At 38.3% G+C, this 7,990-nt stretch overlaps 1 long non-coding RNA gene across 1 annotated transcript; it reads left to right on the top strand.

Moving 5' to 3' along the window:
• Positions 1-3,203: 3,203 nt before the first annotated feature.
• LOC122314955 lies at positions 3,204-4,650 on the top strand. The gene is made up of 2 exons (XR_006243918.1): positions 3,204-3,964; positions 4,120-4,650. It is a non-coding gene; the product is annotated as an uncharacterized LOC122314955 (long non-coding RNA).
• Positions 4,651-7,990: the final 3,340 nt, after the last annotated feature.

The raw sequence follows: 7,990 nt of genomic DNA, 5'->3' as shown, positions 1-7,990 counted from the left end.
ATGTAAAAATGTTTATACATCTATTTTTTTTTTAATGAAAGTAAATCGCTATTGGTTCGAACTGCATATCTTCATTCTTTTTTTTTTTTTTTTTTTTTTTAAAGAAGAGCCGGCAGCCACCCACATAGTAGCCCCGTCCCAAATTTATTCATGAGCCCTCACTTATGGCGGAGGAATACCGTGGTAACATCATGACACTTGGGGGCTTACAAGATAAACACTAAGAAAAAAGACCCAAAACCAAGTGTCCAAACAAACCAACCCAAAAGACAAAAACAACAAAGAGACCAACTCTAACAGGCCTAAAAACCAAACCAACTAAACGTAAACAACAGAAAAACCAGGACCCAAACCAAAGCACCTGCAAAACGAGAAGTCAACATAAAAATTGCAAGAATAAAACAAAGAAAACGTACCAGGACTACGAAATGCGCAACTAGGGGAGACCAATTCTGTCCATACGAAGCAAACCACGGAGCTAATCGAGTAAGGAATCATTAACAGACCAATCCATATTTAAACCCCCAGCTCTTCTTTTGGCTAGAAAATCCGCGACTGCATTACCTTCACGAAAAACATGGTGCATGCAAAACTCCATACCGCCCAAGAGACCCTACAATTCCTCCCAAAAATCTTCAAAGTACCAAATATTACATTCACCCTTAGTACACCAGCGAACCAGCAGTTGGGAATCAACCTCAATCTCAATCCGACGAAAGCCAAGCTGATGGCACCTCCTAACCCCTTCCAGCAAACTTCGAACTCCCTGTTTAGGTTCAAAATCTATATATTATCGTTCAAACAAAATTCAGTATGTTTGAATGACATGAATTCAGTTCGAGAAAAGTTCATACTTCGTGCCATAAATGTATGCGATCTCCCACGGTCATTAATAGAACTACTTCTATACGTTCGAATATAAGAACATGTACGCTCCAACGATATACTATCAGCTCGAACAGTGAATCTCTTGGGGACGATGTATTTCCATCTCAGATCAGTCTATTCGAATGTCATGTATCTTGTTCAGATGATTATTTGACTGCTGAGACTTTCAGATGAACAATGATGCGTGCTTCGAGGAATGAGCAAGCCGAGCACGGGCTAACCTCACTAATGGAGAATCTCAGGCGAGCAATGAAGCTCGCCCCAAGCAATGTGCATGGTGGGAAAATCAGCCCTTCCAAATCGTGAGCAAGTAATGATGCTCATCATGGAGCAACACTATGGTGTGCAATCAGCCCGCCTGAATCACGAGCATGCGGCAGAAAATAAACTCGCAAAGAGCACTTATTTTAAAAAAGTTAAGTGCTGTTTACATTTGTTATGTAACAGAATACAAATAGAAAACTAGTCGTTTTCTAATTGTTGATGCAAGTTTTAATGTATCAGCAATAAGTGGGTTCTTTGATGATCATTAAGGATTTTAGGTCATTACGGTATAATTTATAATCACAATTAAGTTGGGATGGTCATATAACTCATTTGTTCATATTTCAAAATAGAACGATCGAGCTTTTTCTTAAGATCTCTCTATGTCAAGATTCTCAGACAAATGGTGTTCGAGTTTTAAAGAAGTGTTATTTTAGAACACAAAATTGAGGGCTTCCGTTGTATCCTGTAGACAATTTTATCAATACTCTATAGCACATTGAAAGGGAAGACAATATATTATAAAGAAATCGTCATTACGATCGAGCATTAGGAGTCCAAGTTGTTATTTTCTTATATTGCCTTCATGATTTCCTATTTTTCTAATTATGATTTCAACAATATACTGTCCACTTTCCTCTTCAACGAGGCTAGGAAGTAACAGCTTGATTCTGTTTGCCAAGATTTTTGCAATGCACTTGATTGCATTGCAAGAGGTGATTGGCCTAAAGGATGGTAGGATTTTTTAATTATCTTGGTAACGAAGGTTACAACATGAATAGAATTGGCTTCCTTGTGTAGTTTCCTGAGATGGACGAAGGTTTTGGTATCTCTAGTAGTTGATGGGCCAAATATTGCATCCATCCAACCTTGAGGCCTTTACAAAAATATTACCTCCTTAATCTCAGTTTGTGCAACTTCTTCAAATTAGTAGCTATAGGCCCGCGCTTTCATCAAGAGATGTAAGTCTATTTGGAAATGCTCTTTGAAGCGACTTATTATCGATTGATGCTGATCATGCTGGTGGTGCATGCATTCAAAAGTTTTTGGAAATATCCAGCGTACCACTATATTCTTTATCTTGATTGGATTCACTGTTCTAGCTCTGTCCTCTCTATCCATGCATCAAGACGATTTTTCTCCTTCCATGAAGTTCTGATATTACTCTGTGCCCTGGGTTGCTTTGCAAAGTTTGGGTAGTTTGAAGGGAATGATTGTCAAAGTTAATAGTTCGCAGAATAATTGCAAATTGAACCATAGTTAATTAATTTGCAACTTCCCTGCAGTGATTAAGTAATTTTTTTTTTTTTTGAGAAAATTGTGTATTTTATTCAAAACCTCTTATAAGAGAAGAAGAATACAAGGAGGAATATCCTTCAATACAATGAGAGGGTTGTTTAGACCCAGTGCATCTTGGCCAAGATAGCATGAGCAACTCTGTTGTTGTTTCTTCCAGTATGCTGCACAGTCCATGAATCAAAGCTTTCTAGGAGAGACCTTGCATCTACCAGCATCATTCCAGTACTAGTCCCGTTCTCTTCAAAATTTGAGAGCTCCTGGATTACTTGCAATGAGTCACCTTCCAGTATGATTTCTCTAAATCCCAAATCTTGACAGAAAATTATGACCTGCAGGAATGCTACTGCCTCAGCCAGTAGGGAACAGGGAACAAATATTTGTTCATTCTGAGTGTGGCCTTAACAGTGCCTTCCCAATCTTGAATGACAGCTCCAATAGTTGATCATGTAAGTCAAACGTCTTTTCAGCCCACTTCTTTGGATCTAGCTAATAAAGGAGGTAGGGAGGTCTTTCTTTCGATAATGAAAATGGAAACCAGGGACCACGTACGTGTCTAGTGCTTTCCATAGCCCACCATCTCCCACTAGTAATGTTGATGCTAATAAAGGAGGTAGGGGGGTTTTTCTTTCGGTAATGGGAATGGAAACCAGGGGCCCCGTGTCTAGTGCTTTCCATAGTCTACCATTTCCCACTAGCAATGCTGATGTAAACATTGAGTCAGTTAATCTTTGTTTACAAGAATCTCCTATGAAACCTAGGAGGGTCTCTACGTGGAGAAGAAAAGCTAGGGGAACAAATAATGCTCAAAATGGAAAGAAAAAGGCTCCCCACTGGGAAAATGTCACAAGAGATCTGTTGTCATTAGTAAAGGATCTTTTGGTACATTCACCTGCGTCCAAAAGGTTAAAAACCCAGGCCACACCTGCAAGGAAGTTAACTCATGATGAATTGGTAGTGGCTGTTGTGCAACCCCACCACCAGCAATGGTTAACTCAGGATGAATTGGTGGCTGTGTAGCCTCACCACCAGCAATAGTTAACTCAAGATGAATTGATGGTGATTGCTGTGCAGCCCCACCACCAGCAATGACTTGCCTAAGCTGGAACTATGAGTGCTAGGGAATCTCGAACAGTTCATGAACTTCACCAACTGATAAAATCAAAGTGCCCACAATTAGTCTTCCTCATGGATACTAAATGTTTCATAGATAAAGTGGAAAGAATAAGAAACCGAATTGGGTTTGATAGAAGCTTTGTGATCAATAGCAGGAGATGGAAGGGGATTAGCTTTGTTATGGAAACCATATATCACTTGATGCGCTATGCAATCATAGTAGGCAACTCGTCGGGAAAAGCACAAACAGCTTTTTCTGGCAGTCTCGGATGTGAAAGCACTTGCGATTGATTATGGAGGCCAAGGTCACTGCATGAAGCTAGTTATCTCAGCAGAATGAGCAGTCTATTCTCAGCTTGAGTAGCAAATCCGCTCCCTCATCGCAAAGAAAGCAAATCAGGTGGCCCAGTACAGCTTTACTCAATCAATGGCCAGATATTCCTGTTTGATGCATCTGTTTCTGTTCCTTGATTATTTGTCTTTTACATGCATGCTACCTAACCCTGTATTACTATTCCTTTATCCTTATGGGAAATGCTATCCTTATATATACAGTAAAAAAAAAAAAAAGGAACAAGGACTTATCACTATGAGGTAGACACAACAATCCACGGGTACAATGGAAGACTTGTTCCGCGCCACAAACGCACTGCCCGTGACACCACAGTAGCCTGCCAGTATTGTATATTCACGGGTTACACTTACTAATCGATCGTTCCCTATATAATTGAACCCCATACCCAAAGCTCTCGATAACTAGAGCGTTCCAAAACAGATACAAAAGAAGAGATCGAGAAGATCGTTGGTACTGGGGCCGGGGAATATCATTGATGGAGTTTTCTGCAGTGAAGAAGCTCTTTCTTGTGACTGTGCTGCTTGTTGCCTTCTCGAGCATCGGGAGGCTTCAGGTTTGCAACGCACAAAGCTTATGCAACGTGCCCTTTTCTGGACTAATGGAATGCAAGCCATCTGTGACTCCTCCAAAACCTACCGCGCCTTCCGCCAGCTGCTGCTCTGCACTCTCGCATGCCGACCTTCGATGTCTTTGCTCCTACAGAAACTCCAACCTGTTGCCTTCCCTTGGAATTGATCCAAACCTTGCCATGCAGCTCCCCGGAAAGTGCAAACTTCCTAATGCTGCTCATTGCTAAGATGCGATCCATTAGCGAAAGCTATATAGAAGAAGTAAAGTATTCAATAATGCTGAACTTTGAATGCTCTTCCTGAGCATTTGATCTTTGCTCTTCGTCTCTTTTCGATATTGTTGAGGTTTCTGAGTTCCTGCTTTGTTATAGCTATAGCGTGGGAGAATCAAATATTGTAATACAGCGTTTGTATTGTGTTTCCTTATTTCCAAGTTGTCGTTTTGTCCTGTACTTCTCTCGTGTTTACACTCACAACGTACCGACAGATCGAAGGGCCATTGCTAAGCGTGTATCCATCTAAATTAATGCTAAAAATAAATAAAAATAATGTTTGTATCCATGCATCCAAGATTGAAAACTACCAAAATGGTACCTGCATGTGGAATAAAGGCGCTTAGGCTGTGGTACTAACCGAATGGGACCAAAGATTCCGGATCAACCCGATCCAAAATAACCGACCCGTATGGAAATTAAACGGAAGTCGGAATTTCCGTAACCGCTATTGAAAAACGGTTCGAAATTCCGATTTCTATTTTTGAACTGCAACCATGAATCACCATTGTGCCTAGTGTCATCGTTTGGTAATTCACCAAGGCAGCATTTCTGAGTTTTTAGACTTTGGCTCTTCACAACAACTCGAAAACTCCAAGTTTTTCTTTAATTCGCCACCTCTCTCTTGCTCTTTATCCTCTTGCACGGTGAGAAATAATCCTCCCTCTCTCTATTCTCTATTTTTCTTATCCTCATGCAGCTCCAGAGTTACTATGGAGGCAAGACTAGTGGTCGAGTAGGCTTGGAAAACCCGATAATTCAGAAGTCCACATCGGTTCGGGTAATCTGTTGTTCGGAAATGTTCTGCTCGAAAATCCCTTGCGTCGGATCGGGTCGGAACGAAGCCTTTTGAAACAGAACGGGTTGCCTGAACAGCCAGGGTATATATGCACGGTGCTTCATGCATGGTTATGTAAAACATTGTATTTCGAAACCTGAAAAGAATTAGAAAAAAAAATTATATATAAATATATATATATACGCGCGAACTTTATTTTGAGTGGGCCGGGTGGAAGTAATTATCACGTAGAATGGACTCTATACCATATCTGCATGTGCTCTTAGCATTATGTACGTTATATAGGTATATTTGAATTAATAATTACTTTATTCACAATATACAGATGTTGTGTGATGTCTTTGGAATTAACGTCGGAGTCAATAATATGGGCAGTGCTGGCGTGCGGACCAGCTTTGATCTGCGTGCCCATGAGCACAAATTTCTATTTTTATTTTTTTATTTATATATTTTTAATATTTTTAAATATTTTTAAAAAATAAAAATAATATATCAATACATTAAAAATTATTTTTTTAATTATTAAATAAAAAAATTTTAAATACATAAATAATCAAAATAAAAAGTAAAATTTCTCAATAATTGAGGAATGGAAGGCTTGACATACTAACATTTTCTCAATAATATTCCTCAAAATGGAAGGCTTGACAAGAGACACGATGTCCACCACTTCCAACCATTTCAATCACAACCATGAGTGGACCATTTACCCAACCATTTCAATCACAACTTTTTGTGGTCCCTGGCCCCATGTCTCTATTTTTTTGTTTTTTTGTAATTTTATCTTTTGAATTCTCGAAACAAAGATAATGATGAGCGAAGGAATTGACTGTACAATCCCCCGCGCCCACTTAATTATGATTTATTAATGGTCCACTCGTGAGTATACCTGGTCTAACCCTCAATTATTGTTTCCAAGATCAGTAATATTAGAGACATATAATATGACTCCCAAATCACAGTGGTAAATTTTCAATTAAGATAGCATATCATTTGACGGTAAAATGTATAGACTTCATCTTGCTTGAAGATATCCTTCCTATTAGGATAAAGCTAAGTAACATTATTCTGAATTTGCAACAAAAATTTTGTCCAATGTACAACCAGGTAGCAGAAATGTTGCTCAATCTTTTTGTAGAATGCCTTGTGATTCGAATACTGTGGAAATATAGTAGCTGGCCCCTGGATCTGGCATTGCTTCCAATTACATCTATGCGAGATTGAATAAAATTGATAATAAATTCAGCTCCCAAACTTGGTTTGACAAAATCAGAAATTAATCATTTTCAAATTTTTGCAATGGACTTTATTTGGAAGAAAAGAAATGATATTATTCACAATTATACATCATCAATATTCGAGAAGGATTCTCTCCAGCTAGACACTGCATACCAAGCTTACAAACAAATATGAGAACAAAAGGCAAAGAATATCCTTAAGGAAAGTTGGATCAAGCTGCCTCCATCAAATCATTAGAATTATTCATTTGATGCATCAATTAGAGACTCATTCTCAATCACTTTAGACATATGTCCAGACTCAGAAGGAAAAATTGTGAGGTCTAGACCTCTAAGATCCAAAGTATCAACCCCACATTTACAGAGGCTTCAACAGCTTTCCTTACAACACAAATGACAACTCATATGGAAAAAGTCCATCAAGCTTTCCTTACAACACAAATGACAACTCATATGGAAAAAGTCCATCAAGCTTTCCTTACAACACAAATGACAACTCATATGGAAAAAGTCCATCAATTTTGGAGGAGATGCCTAAAATGTAATCGATGCTATAACAAATGAATCTCTTTCACCTCAATGGCAAATATCCCCAATCTTAGAAGAATTTAGCAAAAATCTTTATTTTTAGGTAAATTGGAGGATTAGAAAAATGCACCGATTTTAGAATCAGTGTACGCACTTTGTGGCGCAATGGGTAGGGATTGAAATGATTTTTGGTTGAATACCCCTCATTAGTATTCCTAATTCATGTATTCTATATATAGATAGTGAAAAGGAGGATCCATCTTGAACTTGCTGTATGTAGTTCCCTTTTAAATATATAAATATAATGCATGCATGCTTGTTGATAATATATATATATAGCTAGGTCACCACTAAACACGAGTATACGTATAAAAATCACGCACTGATATCACTCATTAATGCATGTTTCCTTAATTAACTTTCTATTACGTATACGTACTTACATGCAGTTAAAGATGCGCGTTGCATGCATGCATGATTAGTTTTATCCTGTTAATGAAATTTTACTCCTAGTACGTAATTGGCATCTCATACCGCGTATGAGTTAATATTCCTTGACTTTTTGTGGTTCTACAGATGGAATAGTACTTAGTTAGCCCTTGGGTCATTTATAATTAATACAAGTTAAATTAGGAATCCAGTTCATAGCTAGCCAATATTGACTA

Source organism: Carya illinoinensis, chromosome 1, assembly GCF_018687715.1.
Source record: "Carya illinoinensis cultivar Pawnee chromosome 1, C.illinoinensisPawnee_v1, whole genome shotgun sequence".
Lineage (NCBI taxonomy): Eukaryota > Viridiplantae > Streptophyta > Magnoliopsida > Fagales > Juglandaceae > Carya > Carya illinoinensis.
The sequence above is the reverse complement of the archived record's forward strand: the minus strand, read 5'-3'. Positions and strand labels throughout refer to the sequence as shown.